We start from the raw sequence: 7323 nt of genomic DNA on the forward strand, positions 1-7323 counted from the left end.
TGACTCGCTATTAGAGCGAACTAGCTTGTCTACAAGCAATGCATTCTTCTTGTTTATGAATGCGATTATTCCAATTCAGTATGTGATGATTTCATTCTACAATGCAGGTGAGGACTCATCTAGTGCTCCATTACGTTAACCAGCAAACAGTTCACCAAATGCAGTGTCCCGCAAAGTGTCTAGACGTGGATCCAACTGGAGACACGTGTTGATGGTAGCGGTGCTTCTCTCCACAGTCTCGTCCTGCGCCAAATGTGTGGAGCTAACCTCCTATAGACTCATAGCAATTCGGGACATTACACTGCATTCCATGTCGTACATTTGGAAAATGTTCTGAATATGTGGAATTGCAAAGAGCCAATCGAGCTATAAACGCGATACTTCAAGCCGGTATAGGAATCAATGAGCTGGGCTGCTGACACTGAATTAAGAACTGTGCGCAACAGGTTTAACGTTATTGAAGGAGTGGCCCTAGTAAATGAGTCACGGAGGTTGAGCTTCACAAAATCATTAACAGCATACTGCATGATAAAGGGATTCATTAACTACAGAATTAAAACCTTGGCCCAAGTAAAACTGAGTTCTTTATAACCATTCTCAGGGTCCACAAGTCAAGTAATTACATTAACATGGATCTCAATTAAACAAATGAGAAAAACAACATTTAGAATAAATAAACAAGACACAACTGGCACTGATCAACTTGGTGAAGTTTCTGGTAAAGGACTCAGAATTCAGATATGGTTATCATTCTAACAAATTAATGATGTGAAATGTAACCACGGGTAAATACACTGCCATTATAGGATAATGGTGATCAGAGGCGACGAAATAAAATGCAACAGGCCTGTCCCATTGGTCATGGAAGAGATTGCTTGACTTTAATTAAGCGTCGCGAAACATCTAATTTCGGTCCGTCCTAACAGCCAACACTGCCAAATTATCTCTCAGTTGTGAAGGAATGCAAGCTGTGGTGCCTGTCTTATGTCGGATGTTGGTTGTGGTTGGGTGCACACCCCAATGATGCACGGACCAAACTATGGTATCTAGCCGCGGGGGGTAGCTGCGTGGTCTAAGGCGTCTTGTCACTGTCCGCGCGGCTCCCCCCGTCTGAGGTTCGAGTCCTCCCTCTGGCATGGATGTGTGTGTCGTCCTTAGCGTAAGTTGGTTTACGTTAGATTAAGTAATGTGTAAGCTTACGGACCCACGATCTCGACAGTTTGATTCCATAAGACCTTACCACAAATTTCCATTTCCGGTATCCAACCGAGTGAGGAACCACCCCTAATTATCGTGCAGACTAATTTAAAACGAGGACACTATCGCACAATGGAAACGTCTTATTTAAATGGATATTAGTGGGGTGACCCAATTCATGAAACAAATAGGTACTACACCACTCACACACACACACACACACACACACACACACACACATATATATATATATATATTAATAGGAGGAGGGCTTTTCTACATACGAACGGAAACAAATGGAAACTATAATAACTAGATTTATTATCTCCCGTCCAATGCTATACTGAAAAGAACCATTGGCAAACGGACAATGAGAACAAAAAGCTGGATGTGTGAATTTAAAATCGCGTATTTGTCGAGGGAGCGAGTTAACTTCCCGTCTAAACGGCGACTACATGTGCAACGGAGACCCGTATTACCAGACGTGCAGAGCGTAAATAAATCAGATGCTGGCAGTAGCGACAGGAGTGTCAGATTCAGCCGTCTGTTTGTCCTTAACGCTCAAGTACAGACACCCTTCTACTGGCAGCAAGACTCGTCCATCAGTCATCTCTCCTGGCCTAATCTAAAGTCTCAAATCTGCAAAAGTCTACGGTGGAGTGTTCTCCTTCTATCCGCTCTGGAACTTTGCTGTTTTTCGTCGGAGCAGGATCTCGTTGGCCTTTGGTGGCATAGATCATGAGCACCGATCAGTAAATCTTAAGTGGAGATGTTAAATGGTCTCATAGTCTTGTGGATTTTTGCGATGTTCAACAGAGTACTCTTAAATAAGGAGGAGGATAGAAAATCTTTCCCACTCCAAGGCACGAATCCGAAAAGGGCCTATCCGATGCTCTGCACGTAAACACAACGAAAGAGTATAGACTCTCCAGTAAATAACAGTGTGACACATTCAGAAAGCTGAATTCGAAAGTTTAAACCGAACGTTATTCCGAGGCAATGCAAAGAAAATTCACACGGCCTTTCAGAAGCAACACCTGACTAGAGATCTCTTATCGTGTAAAAGCCTTCTGTGAAGAATTCTGTGTTTATTTTGGCGGAAAGAAGACAATCCGTGTGCTGTGTCTTTTGGAGATAGGGCTGTAGGCACCGCCCGTCATGCTGGGATTGGGAGAAACCAGGCGAATACCTTTCTGCCCTTCGCCTCAGACGTATTCTCTGTTGGAACAAATTTACGACAACGCTGTGTTCACCTGAGAAAAGGCTTTATCTTTCACTATCTAGCCTCGCTCTCAGCTTTTTGAACCCTCCACTGTACCACAGAGGGAGGTAAGTAAACAAAAGTGTGACATGAAAACAGCCACTCATGATGGTAAACTAGATCAGTAATTACAGAACAGTATAACTGAACGACTCCTTGATCAAGGGAATTAGCATGCCATCCACTGAAATATGTTACAGCACAAATTCAGAGAAAACTGGCCATGTTACAGTTGCCACTGCTTCTCAACAGACAACGTGCAATCAACCTCTCAAAACTGATTTTCCGCTCGCTGCTGCATCCCGTCATCCAATTCTGAAGCCTCTAATATTAGCCCTGTCGTGTGTACTGCTCGTCTCTGATTAGTCTCTCTTTTCTCCGCGTCTGCAGACCCCTGCTCCGAGAATAGTCCATTTCATAAACATAACTACGCAATGAGAACAGGTGTGCCAAATTCTGACCAAAGAGGAACCCAAATAATCTGTGTAATAACTTCTCCAACCAGCCATCATTCCGCGGACGGCATTTATAGATCATTCTATGTCATTTAACTACGTCATCGATTTCTGTTTTAGTCTGCCAATCCGTAATTCTCTCATGTAAGAATTTTCAGAATGTCGACTCCTAGCCTCCCACTCTGTTGCGCATTTTAAGAATTTCGAAAGACAGTATCTCGTGCCTTTTTGTGGAAAAATTCCTCACAGTGCTGACTCCTGGTTGAAGCAACTCACTTTGGCTGGGAGACAGAAAATTCAGTAAATAAAGCTGAGTAGCGTCGCTTCCTTCAAGAGGGCAGGAAATAGGAATCTGTTCAAACTGTTTCTCACACCACCGGCCTTCCGGGAAGCCACTGCAAAGCATGCTTTGACCACGCTGGGCCTCGCTGTAAAATGGCCACTCAGTTTCTTCGGGCAAGGCTTGCCACAACTCATTATTCTTGCTATTTTAGCCGGACCCGCGCTGCATACACTGGCTACGGGTCTGCCAGAACGGCGCTCATCAGAACAATTTTGGTCAGCTGAGGAGCAGAGGCCACTTGATCAGAGACACTACGCATCCTCCTATTTGCAGAGTTCTCAAAAGTCAACCCCTTTCCTTTAGAAAGTATCTCTGCAGCGGCTTCACCCCGCAGCAGCCCCTGCTGTGGCATCTGCTGACTCCCCAAACCAAAGCTCACAAGCGAACTATTCCATATGCAAAAATTCCCAAACAGAATAAGGAAGGTTAATAGATAAAAAAGATGGCTTGACCCTTACAATAAGTGATCATTATTATAATTAGCAGCAAGCGTAAATCGTAACTGTGATTAATGGAATTCACGGAAGAAAATGAGATGTGTGAGGCCCGGAACAGACTGACGCCTATCATCACACTCAATCAGTAATAAAAGTTTCAGCACGTGGTCTTATACTAATGGATTATGGTGTGACCCCATCAATCAAATTTTTCCCTCATGGAAACCACCAAACTCATTCAACCTCATTGTTGATACAGGTCTTTTAAAAAAGGTTCAAATGGCTCTGAGCACTATGGCACTTAACATCTGTGATCATCAGTCCCCTAGAACTTAGAAGTACTTAAACCTAACTAACCTAAGGACATCACACACATCCATGCCCGAGGCAGGATTCGAACCTGCGACCGTAGCGGTCACGCGGTTCCAGACTGAAGCGCCTAGAACCGCACGGCCACACCACAGGTCCTTTATTTTATGTTTTATTTTCAACTGATACAGGTAAAATCCTCTTCAAGAGACTTATCCAGATTTCAAATCCCACTCTACCCAAAATTAAAAGTTTTTTCTACAAATGTCATTAGTTTTAATCTGATTAATTCTCTCGTGTATTTTATTCGACCTACCGACGGTTCTCAGTATTTACTCACTCACTCCACACATCAGTAGTTAATTGAGAACATACTTACTCTTGCATGAAATGTTTTAGCAGTTACAAATATGGACAACCATCAGCTGTATAATAGAAATGAAAATCTGAGCCGGAGCACGACTCGAATCCGGATATCCCGTTTATCATGAGCAGTCGCCTTACCATTAGGATATCCGAGCAAGATTCACGGCCAGATCCAAAAGTGGCAATGTCCTCAACCACGTATCTACAACCTATACAGTACATTCATTATGTATATTACCGTATGGGGGAGACACTTTAATTGAAAGTCGCTTCAGATAAATACGATGCTGCAGTGCCTGTGTTGTTAAGAAGAAAGATGCATGTCCTAAGGGGTATTGCATCGTACTTGGGGACAAAACAGCCACTGTAATATCGTATACTCGTTCTTAGTTAATACAACCTCTGAGCACTTATTGCTCACAAACAAGCATTTACGTAGTCAGCTCAGACTATCCACATTCATTCTTTCTTAGCATAAAACAAAATAAATATTTGTTTTAGCAGTACACTATTGGTAACTACACAAACATTAACGTACATAAAACGTAAATATTTTATAAGGTTAATTGCAATAATATATTGCTGGCTACCAACATATTATGAGACGACTCATGAAAAATACTACTCGTGTCAATTCTCGCACTTAAAAGATAATTATTGCGTTCAATAACACAAAATATCATAAAGGATTGTCAACGTTTGCACAAAGAAAATATTTAATTTTACACATAATTTATCATTACAAAAGTATCTCGGGCAATGCAAGGCAATCGTTCATAATTTTAAAGGTACATAGACACAGTTTATATTACATTGTACAGTGTAAAATAAACAAGAGGTAATGTTCCTGAAGGAGTGCAGCATATGCCTATGTAATACAAAAGGATCAACAAAAGTTACATAAACAGAAAAATATAACGTTCTGAACTATTCTAATGGCTGAGTCTTTTGTGGGCACATTCACGGAAAGGAGAATGGAAGAAACAATACAGTACACAATGGCATCATATTTTCCATTTTTACTTATCCTTGTGCGAAAGTAATCTCAAACAAAGACCATGTCACAACTCAATTCGGCACACGAGAAATTTTCTCAGACACTGCCCATACAAAAATAATAGAATGACGCTTACCAGTAGAGGAGGGAGGGGGGTTGGGGGGGGGGTTACGCTGAACATCGTCGTCGTCGTCAGCTGCTGGTAGCTTGAGCGAGTCGCGTCAGGCGATTTCCATCCACGTATCCATCAGAGAAGCACGACGTAGCACCTGCTCGTTGAGGTGTGATGGAAGAGTCAAGCTGGGGCCAGACATGTGAGCTGGCCGCGGTGGCCGAGCGGTTCTAGGCGTTTCAGTCCGGAACCGTGCGACTGCTACGGTCGCAGGTTCGAATCCCGCCCCGGGCATGCATGTGTGTGATGTCCTTAGGTTAGTTAGGTTTAAGTACTTCTAAGTTCTAGGGGACTGATGACCTCAGACGCTAAGTCCCATGGTGCTCAGAGCCATTTGAACCAGACATGTTTGTATGGAGTGTAGCCATGTATGGAAGTGAAACATGGACGATAAATAGTTTGGACAAGAAGAGAATAGAAGCTTTTGAAATGTGGTGCTACAGAAGAATGCTGAAGATTAGATGGGTAGATCACATAACTAATGAGGAAGTATTGAACAGAATTGGGGAGAAGAGGAGTTTGTGGCACAACTTGACAAAAAGAAGGGACCGGTTGGTAGGACATGTTCTGAGGCATCAAGGTATCACAAATTTAGCATTGGGGGGCAGCGTGGAGGGTAAAAATCGTAGAGGGAGACCAAGAGATGAATACACTAAGCAGATTCAGAAGGATGTAGGTTGCAGTATGTACTGGGAGATGAAGAAGCTTGCACAGGATAGAGCAGCGCAGGTTGGTGTGGCCGTGCGATTCTAGGCGCTACAGTCTGGAACCGCGTGACCGCTAAGGTCGCAGGTTCGAATCCTGCCTCGGGCATGGATGTGTGTGATGTCCTTAGGTTAGTTAGGTTTAAGTAGTTCTAAGTTCTAGGGGACTGATGACCACAGATGTTAAGTCCCATAGTACTCAGAGCCATTTGATCCATTTGATAGAGTAGCATGGAGAGCTGCATCAAACCAGTCTCAGGACTGAAGACCACAACAACAACATGTTGTAACTAACCTGTTTCTACGGGTTATTACGTTAAGATTCCCTTCTCTCGTATAAGAAATTTCTTACCCCCACAGAAATTCTCCTGTCACCATAACCGCGGCAGCGTTGGACTTCTCGTCGTACACCACGTGTTTCTGCCGTAACTTGCGGTTCGAACACACTGGGCAGGAAGCACAGTTACATACAAGAAACAGTTAGAAGAATATTAACGGAAATTAGATGTACTCTATTATACACATAAAATTTGATAAATGGTTTCCATTATGGGGCCACTAAGACACAGTGCTGGATCAACAGTGGAATTAACACCGTTACGCATGGGAAAAGATTTGAACTGAAAATGAATATAAGGAATAGAAAAATTCGCTTACTTGTAGTCCGTAGCGTGTTAAAACGGAACAAGATGGCAGTAGGCAAAGTAAATACCTCACGTGGGTAGGAAACGAAAAAAATGTTTCGAATTTCTAAAGACTAAACAGACAGAGAGTGGAAATTATTAAATAGCCATGAGAATTCTAGAGGTTTGTTGTTAGGGCTGCGCAGACCGTTGCGCTTTCCACCGTCTCGTAGGAGGCCGAGCGTCGTTCCCTGGCTTGCGTGGCCTCTGGCGTCTTTCGACACGAGACTTTACAAGTCTGAATCTAAGGTAATGGGTGTTAAAGCATGCTGTTTCCTAGCATGGCAGTCGACTGCTGCGCTAATTTTCACAATAACAAAGAATAAACACGAAAGACGAATGATGCATGATTGCGCAACGAATGACCGGGGGCGCCGTGGCTTCGATAGTTTTATAGCT

The sequence above is a fragment of the Schistocerca cancellata genome, chromosome 5 (assembly GCF_023864275.1).
Source record: "Schistocerca cancellata isolate TAMUIC-IGC-003103 chromosome 5, iqSchCanc2.1, whole genome shotgun sequence".
NCBI classification, from domain to species: Eukaryota; Metazoa; Arthropoda; class Insecta; order Orthoptera; family Acrididae; genus Schistocerca; species Schistocerca cancellata.